General features: G+C 37.1%; 1 long non-coding RNA gene across 2 annotated transcripts; it reads left to right on the forward strand.

Annotated features, from left to right (window-relative positions):
- The first annotated feature begins 308 nt into the window (after positions 1–308).
- LOC108351454 (uncharacterized) lies at positions 309–15,641 on the forward strand. 2 transcript variants are annotated; one of them, XR_001838843.3, is made up of 3 exons: positions 309–504; positions 4,466–4,566; positions 4,960–5,147. It is a non-coding gene; the product is annotated as an uncharacterized LOC108351454 (long non-coding RNA). The 2 variants fall into 2 exon arrangements; XR_005486935.2 differs by lacking the exon at positions 4,960–5,147 and adding an exon at positions 14,581–15,641 and having other exon boundaries at positions 322–504.
- Positions 15,642–20,807: the final 5,166 nt, after the last annotated feature.

Here is a 20,807-nt window from a genome sequence, read left to right on the forward strand (position 1 = left end):
ATTTTGATTTGGTTCTATCATCTAAATAATAATTTATTGGTGAATTTTTCTTTATTTTCTCTTTTTGTTTCATAGTGATGGTTTCAAGACTTTTACATTTTTGGTTTGGTTTGCATGTTCTTCACCATTTTTAACCCAGGTATCCTCCTTTTATTCGTACCCCTAGAAGGACTCAGCTTAGTACTAAACTCCGTTTTACTTTCAGATGGACTTTTACAATTCCCTATCCTCTGAATGAACTCAGCCGCAAGAAAAAAGCCAAACTGTTCCAGGAGTCATGTCACCCTGGCAACAGTCACAATTCCTCTGAGCAAATAGCCATTCCACGCCTGGCAACAGCCAATCAGTCCTTAAGAAAATCAATATAAAGCAGATTGATTAAGCCAGCGACCATTGTTCATACCAAGCTGAAATCATTACTAGCCAATAGGAGTAGGCCAAGCAAATGTCAACCAATGGTCACTGCCAAGTTGGAAAGTCCCTCACCCTGCTACCACGATAAAGGTAGGGTTTATATCAGCTCAGGACATTCCACACCATACACTCTGGTGGATATTTTGGAGGAACCTACCTCGATGAATAAAGACTTTTTGCTTTTGCATAGGAGTTGGACTCCTGGTGGTCTCTGGATGTCTGTGGGAACCTCTCGATATGGGCAAAACACCCCTCTTCTCTTTTTCTCCCACATTGCTTTTATTTTATTTTCGCTGCAGGCATAATACAATAAACGTTTGAGGATGCTCCTTTGAGGATGCTCCTTTGCTCTCTTGCTCTCGCTCTTCTCTTCTGGCTTCTGCTCTGTCTCCTCGCCCCTTCCCCACTCTCTCCCGATTCCCCTCCACCAGCTGTGTGCTCGTGGCTCTCTACGTCTGTATCTTCTGTATTTTCTCTCTCAATCTGCCTTTCTCTGTCTCCACCACCCTCTTAACTCCCCTCCCCATGGTCTGAATAAACTCTATTCTATACTTTTAAAAAAAGAAAGTTTAAGGAGAGAAAGTTAATACATTCCTCTGCAAGTAGGCTTTCATGATTATGTTTAATATTTCATTGTACTTGTACTGTAAGATTTTGTTGGGCAAATAACCAAAATATTTTTGATACAGGATTATCTTCTTATAATTATAAGATTATCTCCAGGATTTAGACATTGAAAGAAACTATTCTAAGCAAACATGGAAATTCATGTAGCGCTTCAAATAGCTACTTCCATTCTCTGACGTCCATGATGCTCATTATTTAAAAACCAAATCCTAAAAAATGTAAATTATTACTTGTATTTTACTATGAAAAATGCTCAGGTTTATAGGGTAACAAGAAAAATTAACTAAATAGACAGGAGATAAAATTTTCATGCATGAGATGGAAAATAAGCCAATATTTTTAAAATGTCAGATATGGATGGTTCATAAATAGTTGATGTAAATTGTTATCTTCTCAAAGGACAATTTAGTGCAGAACTCATCAAAATTTTAAACAAGCATTTGTACTCAGTAGTTTCACTTCTAGAATTATCCCACACAAAGCCCTATATTCAAAGGAATATGGATGTCATACCCAACAATAAAAATAAGAAAGAAAATAAATGTAAAATAAGTGAATTATGTAATCAATATAGAAACCTTTGCTAAGACCAAAGTGAATCTTTACAAATGAATATGTACAAGTTTTCAGTATATTGGTTAGAGTAGTAAAAGTCACAAGACACATATAACATATTATTTACCATCAAATGGGTCTATAAAAAGACATAAGCTACAATTTAAAGAATTATACACATATATAAAAGATATCAGGGGTTGGGGACTTAGCTCAGTGGTATGGTGCTTGTTTCAGAAGCACGAGGCCCTGGATTCGGGCCTCAGCTCCAAAAAAAAAAAAAACCATAAAAGATATCAAAATATATCTTCAATAAATGTAACACTACTATGAAGTATATAGAAAATTATAACTGGGTTGGAATTCTTGATACTCCAGCATCAGTATAGGAAGCTCTAGGCATGCACCACTAATCACAGCAGTCCCTATGTTCTATGTTTTCCTTTCCAATTAAATAAAAGATAAAAAGAAAAACAATACCCAATCTTTCTGCTGTGGATTAATCATCAATTTTACACTGGTCAAATACCTGAGTAACACACCAGTTTTTCTCTATAAAAATCATGCGTATAATGTATATATATAGATCATTTTAAAATGATTTATTTTTTGTTTTTAATAATTTAAAAATAAAATGTAATTACATTATTTCCATTCCCCTTTTCCCATCCATCGTTTATAGCCATTTAACTCAGAAGCAAACAAATTTTGTAGTTTTTGCTTTTATGTAACTACATAGTGCCTATGAGTAGTGTAACAAAATTGCCTGACATAGAATGACCCAAAACACAGTGATCCTCCACTGGATGCCAGAATTCTGAAACAAGTTTAACATTGCATTTTGCAATTGATAAAAAAATGTATGTGTTTATGGGATAGATAAGACAAAGTGAAATCTTTAACCAAAGAAGTTCAAACTATTCCTCTTTCTTTTTTTAAATTCTTTTTTTCTTTTTATGGGTTATTTTATTTATATACAATTTAAATGTTTCCCCTCTACAAAACTCCTATCCTATCCCCTCCTCACCTTTGCCTCTATGTGGGTACTCCCTTACCCACCCACCCACCCACTCCTGCCTCACAGCTCTTGCAGTCCCTTATGCTGGTCCATTAAGCCTCCCAGGATCAAGAACCAGATAAGGCAATCCTCTGCTACATATGCAGCTAGAGTCATGGTTGGTCCATGTGTGCTCTTTGGTTGGTGGTTTAGTACGTGGGAGTCTTGGGTGTCCTGTTAGTTGATATTGTTGTTCTTCCTAAGAGGTTGCAAACCCCTTCAGTCCTTCCCGTAACTCTTCCATTGGGATGCCCAGGCTCAGTCTGAAGTTTGGTTGTTGAGTATCTGCATCTATATTGGTCAGATGCTGGTAGAGCTTCTCAGTGGACAGTTACACCAGGCTCCTCTCAGCAAGTTCTTAATGGCATGAGTAAAGGCATATCTTAAAGAGATTTCAATTTTGCTATCAGATTTACTTTAAAATCTTGACATAAAAATGTTAATACTTAAAAATATATTTAAAATTGTAGATAAATTATTTAATGTTTCTAGATTGTCAACACACTGGATACAGATTTTCAATTGCAACTTCATTTGATTGATTTCATTACAATTTATGACTCACTAATAAATGGGTAGTTTTTTAAATGTAATTTTGATAAAATGAGGGCAAACTAAGGGAATTATTTGATAATTGTAAACTATTCAATTCTTCCCAATAATTAAGACTAAGCTAATGTTTTCATTGACATACACTTTGCTTGGATTACATGTGTCCTTATGTGTTATTAGTCTATAAAAATAGGACCAGTGTTTATGTTTTGTTCTTTGAAATGGTGGCTTAATTACTTCAGATCTCTTTAGTTCAACACAGAATAGCAGGGCAAATATTTAAAACTACATTTGACACCAACATTCATAATTAGTATGACCATAGCTAATGACATTAGTAATTTTTAGATTATTTGGTTATTCCTAAAACATAAATAAATGCTATTTTAGACAAAAAACATTGCATTTAAAATATGGTAATTGAAATCAGTGCTGATTTGGATTATATAAAAGTAATTAGTAAAAGTTATTGTCATGTCAGCAGAGCCTTACTGCTAAGCAAGCTCACCTTCTCTAGTTCTTTCTGAACTCTGATTGGCTAGTTCAAATTTGCTTTGCTGGCCCAATCACCTCTCCAATCTAACTGATTCAAACTGACTTCTCTCAGATTCTTATTGAACTGTTCTGCTTTGCTTCAAAATAATTTAGCAATTTACTCTAATGCTGGATCCTTCTTGTCCCAGAGCTTCACTGTCTCTGCTGGCCTGCACTTTGCAAATTGTACAAACTGACTGGAACTCAGGGAAAAAAACTCAGCTGAACTCAACTGCACCAGAACTACACTGATGGAACTGATTCAACAACCTCTGCTCTTCGCTCCCTATTTCTAAGCTACTCTTCAGGAGCCTCTCTTTTCTGTATTATTCCCATGAGTGTTGGGTGAATCCTAACTCTGACTCATTTTGTCAATTCTTTTCTGATGGATCACTTTTTTCTGCCCCTCTATTAAATGATACTTTCAAACATGGATGTTTCTTTCTGTAAACTAACCTTACTTCCATTGTTTGGGATTATAGATGTATTTTAAGGGTACGTCTGTATTCCAGCCAGAAGGATTAAAGGTTTGTTATTATAGCCATAATACACAGAACTAGAAGGTCTTTGGTTATGATCTCTTGCCAGAGCAACTGGGTTGTTGGATTAAAATTCTTCTACCTCGTTTTTATTAATAGAACAAGAAGAACAAAGGATTCAATTAGGGAAAGTTTGAACACACTGAACCTAATGCTTTTATACTTCAAAATATCTTTCCCTCCACAGGCTAAATGCTGTCCTGAGAGGGTTTATTATGAGAAAAACTGGCAATCAAACTTTTAATAATGAACCTTAGAAGAAAGAAATAATGAGAAGAATATTTCAAGGTGAGATCTCATCTTTTCTTTCAATTAATTGTTCTTAAAAATTTCTTTCTCTTCATAATTTAAATCTTTCTAATAAAAATATATTGAAATCATTAAAGTTTTCAAGTGTTTCTAGGATAGCACTTCAATCATGCAAAGTTAGGAGAAGTGGTGACATAAATCACTTAAAAATAATAAATGACATCATCAGCCCAAATCCTTGGCGTAATCCCTCACCAAAAGCACACAGCATCCCTTTGAAAAGCCACTGGTAATCTTTAACAGAAGTTAGGTAAATAGAAGAGAACAATAGAGGAGAATAGAAGGTGGGATATTTCTGCTATAGTCATGAACTTCTTAATATATTATTAGTCTTCATGTGCTAGCACTTACAAAGTTTTTCTCTTGTCACAGAGACCCACTCTATCTTTACTGCTCACAGCACCGTCAAAGGCTCCATGATTCCACAGCAAGTGCTCTGGGAAGAGCACCGTCTACTTTAAAGTCAAAGAAATGTCTTCATTTGTGGAAAATTGGTGGAATCTGGCTACGTAGAGTGAATCATTTAGACTGAATAATTATTGCCATTATTATTAACTGTTTCATTGCCTGTAAGGATCTGCCGTCTTCTCCCAGTTCCTCTCTGATGGCTTGCAATGGCAGAGGCTCAAGGTTTTAAAAGTAATAGCACAGTTACCATTCCCTAGAATAACCTCCAAACTGACAAATATTGTTAGTTTTTAAACAGAAAAAATATAAGAGGAAATGACAAAGGAAAGTGGTAAGTTTAAATAACATAAACCTAAATAGGATTGGCCATGTAAGAATACAAATTATCTCAAATTTCTAATTAAGACACATCTATCAAAGAGCACAAAGCACAGCCTCACTCATTGTGGGTGGGAGGTGTACTTGGGTTAGTGTGCATCTGTGTAAATATGTGTGTAAGGAAAGATGCGGAGGCCAATGGTAGCATTGTATCATCAATACAATCAAATCGTGTAATCAAATATTTCCTTTTCTTTTTCTTGAAGACTAGCTTTCTCACTCAACCTGAAGCTCATCAATTTGGCTAAGCTTTCTGGTCAATAAGCTGCAACAGTCTTCCTAATTTTGTCTCCCTAAGGGTGGGATTACAGGTTTTATATGGTTGCTGTGGGTCTGAAGTATCAGAACCTCATGCTTGCACCACAGTCACCTCATCAGCTGACCCTGCTCCTCAACCCTTGTTATCTCTTGTTTGGAACAGACAATGCCAACATTGGGAAACTGGAGGTAGATTATTGCAAAGTTATGCATCATTTATAAATGCGAAGTCAACATAATGTGATAAAAATAATGGAGCATGTGTCATACAGATGTCTCTGACTAAGGATGGTTTGACATAGTGTTTTATTTTTCAAGTCACTGCAGAAGAAATTAGCATTTTGCAGAAACTGTACTTTGAATATATTGAATTGTGCACTTTTTCTCATGCTCACAATTTATGCCTACATTTGCTATGCTGCTGGTTGATGACAGCAAATTGTAACACACTGGTACCGAAAGATAAGAAGGATGAATAAACCACACTTCATAGTGTCCTATGTGGCAAAGACTGAATGTTTTGTAGGTGAGATGTAGTAACACATTTTGACTTTACATTAATCTCAGTGTGAGTTATGGAAGATATAGTCCTAATGTAAGTCAGGGTATGTTTGTATTGGAAAAGTCAGTAAATATTGGCAAATGCCCAAAAAGTGTGCCTATTCTAATTTTTTAAATACCTGAAAATGTTACTCTAATGAAAGTAAAGTAAATATTATTATAACTACAAGCAGAATCAGAAGTTCATCTTGGGTTAGAACACGCCCACTAAGTTTTTAATTGTACTGTTTCATATATTTATATAAGGAAATCTAGTCATTTTCAACTCTACAATCCTTTCTCTCCTTTCCCTCCACACTTTGGCGACTTTCTTCTCCACAAAGCCCCACCTACTTTCACATCTTCCTTCTGCTTACTTTTCAATTAATGGAGTCAGCATTTCTTACCCCAGAATTTGTTGGGGGTCATTTACTGGAACAAAGGCAACTTAACACTGACTACTACTTACCAACTTCTATTAAGTGTCTATGGTGTGTCAGAGAAGATCATACCACATTGTCCCCTCCTCTATCGAGGGTGAAATATGGAGGAACCTAGGCTTATGCAGGGTCTGCGAAGATAAGAACAAATTCAGTGAGTTGAGAATTCCAATAGCTAATTTCTTATCTAAAAGACATCATTTTCCTATACTGTTTTCAATCCTCAGGCTCTTACATTATTTCAACTCCTTCGAATGATCCTTCAATTTTGAAAAAAATCAATGAGAATATGAAAGTCATGAAAAGACAATTATCAAACCTTATTTAGTGAACATAAATAAAATGTTTCATGTAAGAATAAGAAATTAGATTTTCTTTCAATTATTCATGTCATTTTATTAAAGAAAAAAATCACAGTAATAAATGCAGTATTATTACATTAAAGATTTTGCCCTTTGTGTAAAATAGTTTAAAAACTATTAGTAGCAAAATATTATAGCTTTATAACATTTGGATTTTGTAAAACTTCTAAATAACTAGCTTGTGGTCACAGTTATAAAATTTAAGGCAGGACATAATTAGATAATAATATCTCATTGTATATTTAAAATTGTTAAATGGGTAAATTTTACTACATGTAAATTATGCTTCAATAAAATGGTTAAGAATATAGGTAATGCTTCCTATCAAGTAACGAGGAAAAAAAAGATCATTGAAATACTAAATTGCCCAAAGAAGTATCATTTCACAGCATAGAAATAACCAATAAATATGTAAAACATGCCTTACCCTCAGTACAAATAAAAAAGAAATCATAATAGAAAGTCATTTCATTCTGAGAACATAATGTTTAGACATTTGGAAATACTCTAGAAAGAATGTAGCCAGACATCAAATATTGCTTTCAAGGATAAAAGAGGATAAACCTTCTTGGGGTACATTGGTGTTGTGTAAAAATATATCTTATGTGCAAGCAAGAGAAGATCTGTGGCTAAGAGCTTTTTGTACCAAGCCAAATGACATGAGTTTGATCATAAGAATACACATGAGTAAAGAAGACAGCCAACTTGTTCAAGATGTCTACTGACCAAACATACAGTGTGCCACATGCCCCACGTCCATATTGTTTCAGAAAATGAATACGTTTTGTTCAGGTATTTGTTTTCCATTTCTTCAATGGTAGGATGCTGGTAGACTAACTCTAAGTTCTGTGACAGGGCCTTTCTCAAAGGAATAAAGGATGAAAAAGTAAGTTATCTGTGGCTAGTGTGCTTGTTTTTTTTTTAATATGGGACTCACCAGATCCAATAGGACAGCTCACAACTCTCCTGGACTACAGTTCTAGACGATCCCATGTCTGCTACTGACCATTTTGAGCCAAAAGATATGTATTGGGTGCATATACAGTCATGCAGGCAAAACATTGAAATATAAAAATTAACTACGTTAATAATATGTAAGAAAGAACAAGACAACCAATGTCATCTGCCATGAAATTAGTCCCTTTGATTCACCCTCTGTTCCTAGATAATTAATCTTATTCTTTCTTATAATGGCACTAGTGCATTAAGGACTAGGATGTCCACTTTTGTTTCCTGTCCAAATCCGAGCTCCTGAGAATTGTACTGGTTAGTGTTGGCCAACTTGACCCAAACTAGAGATGCCTGGTATCAATTGAGAAACTTCCTTTATTGGCAGGTCAGCATTTGTGGGACATTTTACTGATGTGGGAGATACAAACTCACTATGCTCAGTACTATCCCTGGGCCAGTGATCCTTGGTAGAATTGGAAAGCAAACTGAGAAAGCTATGATGTATGAACCACTGTATAGCATATCTCCATGGTCTCTACTACATTTCCTTTTCCAGCATCCTGCCTTGACTTTTCCCTGGATCCCCTTTGTGAGGGACAATAATCAATAGCTGGAGAAAGCACTTCACCCCTGCTGGTTTTACTCAAAATTTTTATGTCACAGTTACAAAAACAAAGAAGAACAAGAAGGGAGGTGTTTTTCTATGTTCATTTTTAGTGATTTGATATCCAATGCTCACGTTGGCTTTAAGTAAAACACAGTTTATTTTATGCACTTCTGTGCTCGATGTTATCACTATAACAGCTAGAATTTGTTGAAAAGGCCAAACTATGTGCCATGAAACAACATAACTGTTTTGTATGTGCTATATGACCTTACTATTACTATTGTGTGAAATAATGCAAAAGCTAACAGTTTGGACGATGCTCTGGGATCCGATAGTTCATAGATGGAGGTAGAATTGTTGATCTCCCTGACACAAACAGCTTGTGGTCTTGTTCACCTCACTGTTTATCCAGTAATAAACATCTTGAAAGCTCTAATCTATAGGAAAAATCGACTAACAGACAGGGAAATGTATTTATGCCTAAGTACTGCTTAAAATGCCATGTAAAGATTACCATGGAATAGAAACCTTTTTTTGTAACCAAATAAAATTTAAAAACTAAAGTCAGGGAAATGAGGAACCCAATTAAAATATGAAACAGACTCGAACAGGAGTTCTCAAAAGAAGAAATGAAATCGGCTAAGATATATCTCAGAATTACTCAGCATCCTTAGGATTTAGAAAAATGCAAATCAAAACTGCTTTGAGAGTCCACCTTACTCCAGTAAGAATGTCTAAGTCCAAGAAAAGGTCACATGGATGTGAGAAGAGGGAGACCTTCTAATTCGCTATTGGTGGGGTAGCAAACTGGTACAGCTATCTCAAAATCGATGTGGAAAATCCTTACAAGGCTAAAATTAAAAATACCATAAGACTCAGTAATACAACTTCTCACTGTACTCCCAAAAGACTCAATATTCCGCTCCAGAGATACCTGCTTGGCCAGGTCCATTCCCGCAGTATTCACAATAGAAAGAAAATGGAGGCAAAGTAAATTTCCTGCAGCTGTGAATGTAGAAGGAAAGTATGGATAATATGGACTCTGGAATATTATTCATCTATAAAAAGTAAAACCATTTAATTTGCAAACAAAACTGGCATTGAGTGACAGTATATTGAGTGGCATAACTCGTACCCAGAAAGACAAATGCTGCATTTCTTCTGTTATTAGTAGATGACACCTCATATTTTCAGATGACAATATACAACCTGGAGTAAAAAGATCAGATACTAGGAAAATCAGAAAGTGAATATTTTGTGCGTGGGTGAATAGGAATAGCAAAGAGTGGGATAGTGATAGAAAGTTGCTGTGGAAGAGGAAATGGGGAAACTTGGTGGAGGAAAGGAGATTCAGGGAAATAAACAACAAGAAGAAGAAGGGATAAGAGATAAATAACACTAAGGATGTTTGAAAAGGCCAAAATGAGTCATATCTTTTTAAGGTTAATAAGAATCATGTGTGTGTTTTAGGGGGCGGTGTTTATGTCACACACAGGGCTGAAGAATCCTCATAATCATTTCCCTGAGATTAAAGTATAGTAAGGTCAGGAATACCTGCTTACGTCCAAAACAAAATATAACCCCCCAGGAAACAGAAAATGTGTGGAATAATAAAATAGCAGTTCATAAGTGTGAAAATCTAGCAACATTCATGTGTGTGAGTGCATGTGTGCATATGTATGTGCTACTTTCTCAAATATTTTGCAATTCTGGCCATGATGTAGCTCATAGCGGATGGATGATCTGGATAGGATTGTATTAATGATTTCCTCCCTCTCTTGGCAGCAGCTTGCATAGCACATAATCACGTTAGGAGAGATGGTCCTCTGCTCCTAGGTCATTCCTTGAAGAAGGGCCATTTCAATATATATACATATATATATATATATATATATATATATATATAGAGAGAGAGAGAGAGAGATAGATAGATAGATAGATAGATAGATAGATAGATAGATAGATAGACAGATACAGATACAGATACAGATACAGATAAAGATATAGATAAAGATATAGTTATAGATAATGAAGTTACACCGCCTGTGGTAACAGTGCTTTTTTTACCAATCAAGACTGTGCAACAAAATCTTTAGTGGCAGGCATAGGAATCTTCCTTTAGAGTTGTTGGTCAGGAATGTTCAAATAACATAGACAATTGCCATTGACCCTAGGTGCGCACGGGAAAGGAAGTTAGACCCTATAATTTAAAGAACCCCACAGGCCTTCAAGGAATGACCTAGAAGCATCTCCATGAGGACCATCTCTTCTAAAGTGCTATGCAAATTGACAAAAGATGTAATAATGGTAAGGAAGTAAAACCAGACTCAACAATTTCACCAGTACTCAGGAGAACAAGTTAAAAAAGAATGGGAAAAAGTACAGTATTAATTGCTCAATCTACCCTACTTTTTTGTGCTTGAAGTTTTTTTTCCAAACTAGCTTCTCCCATAACAATCGAATGTGGGAGTCAACACAGTATCATTCATAATATATACACAGATGGAGCCAACTGAGGCTGAAGAAATACAATTGGATGAAAGCAGGGTTGAGCCAAGCCCAAAATGCTCACAGCCATTCCTCTCAGGTTATAGTACAGTAAAATTAACTTTCTGAAAATTTTGCTTAACAGCAAAGCAAAAATTGACACGACCGGGAACAACAAAGAGGTGGAGGAATAAGATGCTCATGAATGTACAAGCCTGATAATATTTGATTATATTCTATACAGCTATGTCATGTTCACATAGGTGTACTTTCTGAAAATTGTGAGTCAAGCTTCTTTATGTGCAACAAGAGGAGGCGTATATCAACTATTGTGGAGATTAGGCTCTAAGCCAAAAAGATACCTGCTCTTCACAGGAAAGTATATAGAAAGCCAAAATGAAGTGTTACTTAAGTAAATCAGATTTGCAAACCATATACTGTAAAATTGAGGAGGGCCCCAGCAGAGTGACTGTCAGGGAGCTTGGTGGTGCAGTATGTTGGCACCAGTGGAAGTTGTCAAAGTGTAAGGGGTAAATGGTGCCACTGTGGGGTGATGGTGGCTGTGCCTTGCCTCAGAGGCTATCCTTCAGGCTTTGTTTTCTAGCTTGTTTATACATTACATCTCTGATTGACTAACAACTCTTAAGTAAAACTTCTCTGCTTAGTTTGTTCCAGATATTTGTAACTACAAACTGCTCAGACTTGAGGATTCGTCAGACTTATTTTTAAGAGCAGACCTCCATGGCATTAAGGAAACTTGAGATTTTTCTTGCTCTGCTTAGGACTGGCAAGAATGAATAGCTGATTAGAATTGAGAGACAGATTTTTTTATGAGACATGATTTCCCCATGTCTCTGGATTTCTTAGAACTCACTCTCTAGACAAGGCGGGCTTAGAAATATGAGATCTGCCTGTCTCTGCCTCCTACATGCTGGGTTTATGGTGTCCATCACCACATTGAGTGACAGTTATTTTCTTCAATAAAGATCTGAGAGTCAACTTCCATAAAACAGTAAGAACAGCTAAGGAACATATCTTTTTTTATTTTTATTGCTCTTAAATAGTAAGAGAGTGAATAATAGACAAGACTGTAAAATTCTCATCCAGTGGAAGGCAATGGCTGCAATGTAAACTCTCTATGCGTATCTTTAAAATGGGCCCAAGGAATACCTTCTAAATTTTGTATAGGAAACTAAAAATGAGAAATAATTTTATTTACTTTTATATTACATAACCTCTTATAGCAGATTCTTTTACTATGTTATGTACTATAAAAGTGCTTTTCCTCCTTTTCCTGCACCCCTGTGTGTGTTGAAAGAGTTGGAACCCTATGATTTTCAAAGGATGTGTGTGAGATTAGAGAGAGGGTAGGTAGCTGCACATTTCACCTCCTCTGTCTGCTGACTTGAATTTTCTGCAACCACTCTGAGTGGTTATCTTGTAAGATGAAGCCATTTCTTCTGCTGCCTCTCACTCACCAGTTCCCTTGTCTCTAGACGGCAACTCTAGATTCTAGGACAGAGCAGGAAGAATGGAAAAACAACAACAACAACAACAACAACAACAACAACAACATATTCCATACAACTAGCAGGGAAGCATTATATTTTGAAATAAGTTTTCTTTTCAGTAGCTTGGAAAATTCTATATGATACATTTAGGAGAGATTCTGTTAGTAATAATATAATAAAACCTTTGATTACTTTTCCTTTTCTTTCTTTCTATGTTTTACAGAAATAGTCAAATCAATCCAATGGCCTTTACTCTAATTAGAATAGAATGAAAAATCCAGCAGTACAGCAAGAAAGGTCAGTCTTGGCAAGGCAGGTAGTAGCCCCAGCAGGAACAAGAGGAGCATGGCTATTCAGAAAGTAGTTTGCATGGGGAGATTTTTCCCTCTGCTTTCCTGTATTACATGCTAAATCCATATCCTCCCTCACAAATTTTTGGTATTATTTAAGTGTGTGTGTGTGTGTATGTGTGTGTGTGTATGTGTGTGTGTGTGTGTGTGTGTGTGTGTGTGTGTGTGTGTACCCGCGTGCGCGTGTGTGCACGCCAGCAGAGATCCTTGTGTTGGAGTTCCAGAGAGTTGTGAACCACCTGACGTGAGTACTGGGAACCCAACACATCCAGATTCTCTGAAAGAGCAGACAGTAGTCTTAACTGCTCAGCCATTTCTCAACTTCTTAATATCTAGTATCTTCCTTTTGGTCATAATATCACGGATGCTTACTTATGAATAACACAATGAGTTTGCAAGGGAGGTTAAAGTGATGGGTTCATTACTGATTCATAAAATGTTATGCACCACATGCATATTATTCTGAGTAATAAAATCTCTAATAGGAAAATAAGCATTCATTGCTATTGCGTCTACTGTGTTTGAAGTATAATAAGCACATACCGTAGACTAGATCTTATATTGAAGGAGAAAGTGTGCATCAGTATTTGAATTGGGGGCTCTTGCCAGGACAGCAGTTTGGAATGTGATACTCTCATGACTAAGGGTAGCAGCAGTGGATTACATCCAAAAGCAAGCCATACAACCAGAAGCATCAAGAAACAGTATTTCCTAATGCACTGTTGGGAGCTAAAATTTTAAGTACATGTGAAGATTAAAGTTCATTACCAACTTGGCTTACTATAGAGTTCTACAGAAACATCTCTCAGTGTTAACTGAGGAGAAGACACCCATCCTGACCATGGGTGGTACCATACCATGGACTAGTACTTCTGGAGTGGATAAACTAGGAAAGAAAATGCAACTCAACATTGTAAAAGTGAAATGTAGAGTGGTGGTCCAAGGTCTAAGAGAGTTGGACAATGGGGTTTGTGGGGCATTGGTCAAGTGGACAGAATTTCAGAGTTTCAAGGTGAACGAGTTTTTGGAGATAGCACCATAGCAATGTGGTGCTAGTTAACAGTGATTCCTTACAGTGTTGTAATTTTCTAGGAGAATTGATCTTAACTACCTAGGTGTGTTCAGACTAAATCCAGTTACCGGGTATGTAAAGCTATGTTAATTGGCTTGGCAGTGGTGAACATTACACACCATCCATATGCAAACACACTAGCTGCACAGTCTAAATTTCGTAATCACCTTAAAGCTAGACAAAAAGAGCCTGTGAAACTGATCAATACTTGTGGTCCTATTGCACTTGGTTCTTGCTTGATTTAAGTTCCATCAAATATAAGGTATGTTTAATTAGTTAGAATTTCGTGTTTTCTCTGTTCCTGCCTTCTTATAAAAAGTTTAAAAAGTTTAGTGTTACTTTAAAATTAAAATATGAATGTTAGCCAGAGTTAGTGTCATGTATACCCAGATAGTTTATTTCCTATCTTATACTTTAATTGTATCTCCTATTAAATATCAAATGAATGTACTGAATTCACACACAAACACACATGCACACAAAGGTTTACCCTATCCTTGTGAACAGACCTAACAAAGAATGCTAAAATATTTTGAAATGCAGTAAGAACCTACTTTAATTTATTTGTGGTATCTTGACAATTTGTTAGTTCTGATTCCTGAAAGCAGTTTTTCTTTTATCCTTTCCAGGATCGATCGAGGTGTTGCGTCAGGAGAACTGCAGGTGGGAGAATCAGAGGAGATTTTTTCATTCTTTCTTTCTATTTCATTGGTAATTAGAAGCAGGAGGTAGTCACAGCTCAGTTACCCATTGTGGGTGTGTGCTTAGTTTAGGGAGGAGGTGTCCTATTATCTGCAGTGTAGGAAAATGACACCTAGTACAAATCTAAAAGTTTTTCAATTAAGCCAAGTAATTAGATTTTGGAATGTGTCCAGTGAACTTCCACTAAGCACTCTAAATGAGGATGCTCAATGGCATTTCTTTAAAGGTTGTGTATAAATTACAAGTGAAAATAAAACGTGGTTGCTGCTGTCCAGTGAATGCAATTGCTATAGACGTGCTCCATGTCCCAAGAAAGAACAATGCACTTTCCTAATCTCTCAGATAACACCATCTACTGGACTTTATAATAGAATCACACTTTAAATGCCACAAGATTGGCTAGCCATATGTTTCCACAATATAACAGTTCCTTAAATGGAGTAGTCTTTACCCATCACAGTAGACTCTCACTGGATGGCAGAGAGTAAGTCCTTGCTGAATTACGCCATTGTTGTGGGAATCGTGCATTTATAAAAAAATAAAAATGAAATAACTCATTATTCTTGGCATTCAATTTAGTGACCATAAACAAATGAAAAGTATATAACAGTAATATGACTTTAAAAGAAGTTAAGGTTAATGATGAGTAGACAGTACAAGATCTAAGGTATCTTCCTTTGCAGCACCGAGACTTAATAGACATAGGCTGCATCAGTCCTGAACTAAAATGAGAGATAACTTTTAAATGATTCTACTTTTGAATTTAATTCAACATCTGGAATATCTTATAGTCACATTGTCCTTGTATTTTTTATTCATGTCTATATCCTCATATTTAATTTTTATTTACTTTACAAGTGAGTAACATAGAGCCAAATAGTTTGTGTGTGTGTGTGTGAATGTGTATTTAACTCACCTTTCTATCCCAGATATCTGATATTGTGTAGCTCTATGTAATCAAAGAGAATCAATGTTTGCCATTATGAAAACTATTTGTCCAATAAAAATAATACTTATTATTGTAGCTGAGAGTATCTGTCATGAGAGAGAATGTAAGTGCTACCTGTGACTGTAAGAGAACATGTGGAACTATCAAAATGAAAACACCTGCTAATATAGAAAGATAGATTTTTTATTGTCCTTTGCTATGGACAGTACACTAATATGGGTCATAGTCTCAGAATATTGCCTAACTCTCCCTCAAATATATAATTGTCCCAAGAACGCCCTGTTATTTTTTTCTGCGCCTACTAAAAATAGAAGAAAAAAAAACCCATCACACCTAGCAATAGAAAGAGTGACAATATTAAATGGCACTCACACTTTCAGAGAGCTTTAGCAACATGGTGGAGAGAGGATGAAGAAGGTCTTGTGCCTGTTATACAGTGCTAGGAAACAGTTTTACATTTTAAAGTGTCAAAATGAAGGCAAGTCAAGAAGAATGGAAAAGAAACTCAAATGCGAAATCCTCAAAATGGTCACTATAAAGGTTACTTAGCAAAATGTTTTCTCTTTCTAAAAAAAGTCACTCAAACCTCTGAGACCCTTAAAATAGAGTAGGTGTGCCAGCAGGCCAGCATGAAGAGCGTCATCTAAGTTAAAAGAGTGAAAGAAAGTGGCCCTGGCTTTCAGGCCACTTTGTCTACCTCATTCAATATGGCCTCCAGTTTTCTCCAGAGAAAATCCTCATATGGAATCTTCATAGTTCTGAACAGTATCTTACTGTCAAGCTGTGTATTGTGGTTGCCAAAGTCCATTGACTTATCACTGAGAGGCGACAAAGATATTGGCAGTGTTCTCAGTGGATAGAGCTCCCACAAAATTACTACAGCTCTCTTACCCTTGCCAAGAAGATCAAGCACACACAATTTTGTTCACTCGTCTACTAAGTTTCCTATGGTACTTATAGTTTGTTGTAACAACAAGGAGCTAGCGAAACACAGGGATGAATATTCAGCCGCTCAGTTTGTACTACTACTCCAGATCTATTTTTCTATAAAGAGCCAATCACTTACAGTTAAAAAAAAATGTGTTTTCTTTTCAGATATATACCCACGACTTAGGGAACTCCAGGCATCGAATGTATGATAATGGTCCAAACTTAATAATGTTTAATTTGTAATTTGATTTCTCGATGAGCACTTACAATGATCAGTGAATGCCTGAATAATAGAAGAAAAGTGACTTCATCCATCATCCTATTTTTTCTCAAGGCTATTTTTGTTTAAACCTCTATTTTTAAGGATAATAGGGAAGTGATAGATGCTTGTTTTACTCCTATGAATGAAAATCACCTACTATTTTGTATTTGCCATAAAATGTCTTTTGTAGTTGTGGCTTAAGAAAATGTTCTATGTTCAAGGGGACTGCAGACTGCTAGGGAAGATAAAAGTATGCTGCTGGGAACTAAGTCTAGATAGACGGAATACAGCTTTATCCTTCTTTTACACGACTCCGATTTAGTTTGTACTTAGTCTCTAATTCCCCCTATATATCCTTCCACTACAATTGATGCTTGTAATAAGAGGGAAACACTGGGAACAGTGAACTCGGTAGAATACCTTTGTAGAATTGGAGAACTTCAGAGTCCTGTTCCACCTTACAATATGAAAAGGTGAGGGAAAAGTTGGGCATGTGAGAAAACAATAGAGGAAAGTATTGCTGATCACTGAGGCCATCTTGAAGTGTATTATTTAAAATTTTCACTTTGCAATTTTCAGCATATATGCGAGGAATACTGACCATGCCCCTGTCCTCTCTATAGTCCACATTTACCTTTCCTTCTTTTTTTTTCCTTTTTCTTTTTTTCGGAGCTGGGGACCGAACCCAGGGCCTTGTGTTTGCTAGGCAAGCGCTCTACCACTGAACTAAATCCCCAACCCCTTACCTTTCCTTCTTACCACAAATATTTTTCCCTCAACTTTATTTGTTTGACACACACACGTCTTTTTGTTTTCTTTTGTTTTGTTTGTTTAGTTTTTCCATTTTTCAAGACAGTTTTTCCCATGATTAGCCTGGAACTCACTCTGTAGACCACAGAAATCTGCTTGCCTCTGCCTCCTGAGTGCTGGGATGAAAGGCATGAGCCACCACTGCCTGGCAATACATGTCTTGATTTACTTACTTGATCATCTGTGTGACTCTGACTTTGTGGTTATATTCTGCAGCCTGATGGACTCATCTGTGGGTGTACATGTAAGCACATTGATTCTAGCTCCTCCCTAAGTATATTAATAGCCAATAATTTAGAAATAAAGAGCAGGGCCCTATAAACTCTAAGTCTCTTCCCTTTACCTATTATTGATAGAACTGGTTATATGGGGGCCCAGGACAAGCTAACTGCACTTGTTATTTGAGGACTATACAGAATCTAATGAATGAAGTTTCATGGACCATCACCCTTTCTACTTGCTCTTCTATGCATCCTGCTTCTCTCTCACGGTGCTTCCTGAGCCTTGGGAATGTGTAGTATAAGTGATTTGGTCAGGATTGAGCCCCAAACTGTCTCATAGTCTTTTCATTTGGGAGTCCATGAATCTCTTCATTTGCTACTACATATGGGTAGGAAAGACTCCTCTGGTTAACACTGAGAGCCGGTTTTGTTTGTTGGCATTTAAAGCGTCGATTATTGCTGTGCCCATTTAAAGCATCGATTATTGCTGTGCCCACTTAGTTATCAGAAACGTTCTCCAGTGGAATACTGCTCCTGACTTGGGTTGTTAGCCAGGCTTACAAAACCACACATTTACTTACCACCCTAGTGAAGTAGATCTTGAATCCAATCAAATATCTTTGTAGGGTGTGGCCCATAGCTTTACCTGCCTCCTGGTAGGGCTGCTGCCACCCAAGACAACCAGGTGAGATACCTATGCCCAAACCTCTACCCTCTGGGCTCCGTGCATCCAAAAGGCCAGTGGTCTGCCCCATCCTTTCTGTGCTCCATCAACTGGTCCAAATTCGACTGGCAATCATGGATCTGCACTCCACTTCCAAGTCCACAGCTTTGCCTGAATCCTATGAGGACTGCTGCCATCCAGGACAACTAGTTCCAGAGGTGTACTACTATCAGGGAGTACCAGGACTGCCAACACTAGACACAACCAGATGGATAAAGGCAAGACCAAGAACACAATCAACAAAGGTCAATGCAATATGGCGTATCAGGACCCAGCTCTCCTAATACAGCAAGCCCTGGATAAGCAAATGCAAATGAAGAGCAAGATAATGACTTTAAATCTCTTATGAAAATGATAGAGACTTTTAAAGTGAAATAATAATTCCCTTAAAGAAATACAGGAAAATACGAACAAACATGTAGAGGCCCTTAGAAAGGAAGCAAATAAATATAAAGAAATAGAGGAAAATACAATAAAACAAGTGACAGAAAAATTTAAAATTGTTTAAGACCTCTAAACAGAAGTAGAACCAATAAAGAAAATACAAGTAGAGCCGACCCTGGACATGGATAACCTAGGAAAGAGAACAGGAACTACAAATGCAAGCGTCACCAACAGAATACAAGAGATAGAAGAGAGAATCTTCTCAGTCAGAATCAGAAGATACAGTAGAAGAAATTAAAACTTCAGTCAAAGAAAATGCCAAATCTAAAAACATTTCTAACACAAAACATCCAGGAAACTTGGGACACTTTGGAAAGACCAAACTTAGGAATAATAGGAATAGAAGGAGAAGATTCCCAGCTCAAAGGCCCAGAAAACATCTTCAACAAAACATAACATTGGACATTCTAATAGAAGAAAAAGTGGAAAGTGCCTGGAGTGTATTGGTACAGAAGACAATTTCATGAACAAAACACCAATGGTTCAGGCTCTAAGATTAACAATTGCTAAATGGGACATCATGTAACTGAAAGCTTCTGTAAGGCAAAGGACAGTGTCAATAAGACAAAACAACAATCTACACACCGGAAAAAGATCTTCACTACCTCTACACTTGACAGAGGGCTAGTATCCAAAATATATAAAGAACTCTAGAAATTAGACACAAGCAAACCAAATAACACAATTTAAAATTGTGTACAGAGCTAAACAGAATTTTCAACAGAGGAATTCCAAATGGCCCGGAAGCACGTAAAGAAATGTGCAGAGCACTTAGTCACCAGGGAGATGAAAACCAGACCCACCCTCAGATCCATTTTACACCACTCAAAATAGCTACAATCAAAAATTCAAGTGATAGGACATGCTGGCAAGGATGTGGAGAATGGAGAACACTCCTCTATTGTTGGTGGGAGTGCAAACTTATACAACCACTCTGGCTGTCAATCATGTGGTTTCTCAGAACATTTAAATTTTTTTCTGCCTGAAGACCCAGCTATATCACTCCTGAGTATATACCCAAAGGCTGCTCGACTATACCACAAGGACATGGATTCTATTATGTTTATAACAGCCTTATTGGTAATAGCCAGAAACTAGAAACAAGCCGCGTGCCCCTCAACCAAAATAGGATACAGAAAATGTGGTTCATTTATACAATGGAATGGTACTCAGCTATTAAAAACAAGCACATCATGAATTTTTCAGGCAAATGAATAGGACTAGAAAATATCATCTTGAGTGAGGTAACCCAGACCAAACGGACATGCGTAGTCTGTATTCCCTTATAAGTGAATACTAGGCATTAAATACACAATATACATGCTACACTACACAGAACCAAAGAAGTTAGACAAGAAGAAAAGCCCACAATAAGATACTTGAATCTCACTTAGAAAGGGAGATAAAATCGTCACACGACGCAGATGGAGGGAGGGAACTCAGTGAGAGGGGAGATGCAGAGGGGAGCTGGTGTTGTGGGTGGGTGGTGATCTGCAGCAGGTGTGGGCAGAGTCATGAGAAAGGCCAACAGGGTGAATGGAGTGATGTGGCTGGCAGGGTGGCAAGGACCAATTCATCTTTAGTACTTGACGGAGACTTGAGTCGATGAAGACTCGCAGCAGCCCATGGGGTTACTTGAGCTGAGACTCAAAACAGTGGGGATATGTGTGGGCCTATGTACTGGAGTCTTTCCACGGAGATCTCTAGCCTGGCCAGGTGCGAGGGTTCAGGTAAAGAGGAGAGAACTTGAGCAGGGAGGGGGAATGGCTCCTGCTCCCTGCGCTGCCTCCCCTGCCTCCCCTGCCTCCTCTGCT

Source organism: Rattus norvegicus, chromosome 7 (genome assembly GCF_036323735.1).
Source record: "Rattus norvegicus strain BN/NHsdMcwi chromosome 7, GRCr8, whole genome shotgun sequence".
Lineage (NCBI taxonomy): Eukaryota > Metazoa > Chordata > Mammalia > Rodentia > Muridae > Rattus > Rattus norvegicus.